We start from the raw sequence: 861 nt of genomic DNA, 5'->3' as shown, positions 1-861 counted from the left end.
AGTATTTATTATTAGTTAAGCCATGATTCAGGATCCTAGGGTGGGATGTACCCAGGTCCCTCTTCACCTCCCTGGGAGAAGGATGGAGGACAGAGGACAGGTGGGGTGCAGCCAGTTCAGATCTTCCTAGGAAATGTGCCTTCTGCCCTGTGCTCATCCCAGACTGACACCCAGAATATGGGGCAAAGGATTTGTACACATGCCGATACCATTCCCACATGGAGACATCACCCCCTCTAGCAAAGTTGCCTTCTCACAGCAATGGAAGTCCAGATAGTTCTGCCAACAGTTCCTGGTCTGGTTCTGGTTAAGGAAGTGGCTGCTGAAGGAGCTGTCTAGTAGTTCTTGATTTTGGTCTTGATGTTGTCTGCCATGTTACTGACTCCTAAAGATTCCCCTGAAGCTGCTTGCAGCTCATTGTCTTAAAGTAATTGTTGATAGATACAAATTTATTGCCAATTTATTATTCATATATTTTATCTTTTTTTTTCTTTTTCTTAAAGAAGACCCTTTAATACTGGCTTGGTGGTGATGAACTCCTTACCTTTTTCTTGTCTGGAAAGCTCTTTATCTGTCATTCAATTCTAAACAATAGCTTTGGTGGGTAGAGTAATATTGGTTGTAGGTCCTTGCTTCTCATCATTTTGAATATTTCTTGCCAATCCTTTCTGTTGAGAAATCAGCTGACAGCCTATGGGAGCTTCTTAGTAGGTAACTAACTGCTTTTCTCTTGCTGCTTTTAAGATTCTCTTTGTCTTAAAAAATTTTTATTTTGATTTTTTTTTCAATTACAGTTTACATTCAGTATTACTTTGTGTTAGTTTCAATTGTACAGCATAGTGGTTAGACAACTTTACAGAG

At 39.8% G+C, this 861-nt stretch overlaps 1 pseudogene; it reads right to left on the bottom strand.

Annotated features, from left to right (window-relative positions):
- On the bottom strand, positions 1 to 374 carry LOC106724330 (annotated as a pseudogene).
- Positions 375 to 861: the final 487 nt, after the last annotated feature.

The sequence above is a fragment of the Myotis brandtii genome, unplaced genomic scaffold (genome assembly GCF_000412655.1).
Source record: "Myotis brandtii unplaced genomic scaffold, ASM41265v1 scaffold8, whole genome shotgun sequence".
NCBI classification, from domain to species: Eukaryota; Metazoa; Chordata; class Mammalia; order Chiroptera; family Vespertilionidae; genus Myotis; species Myotis brandtii.
The sequence above is the reverse complement of the archived record's forward strand: the minus strand, read 5'-3'. Positions and strand labels throughout refer to the sequence as shown.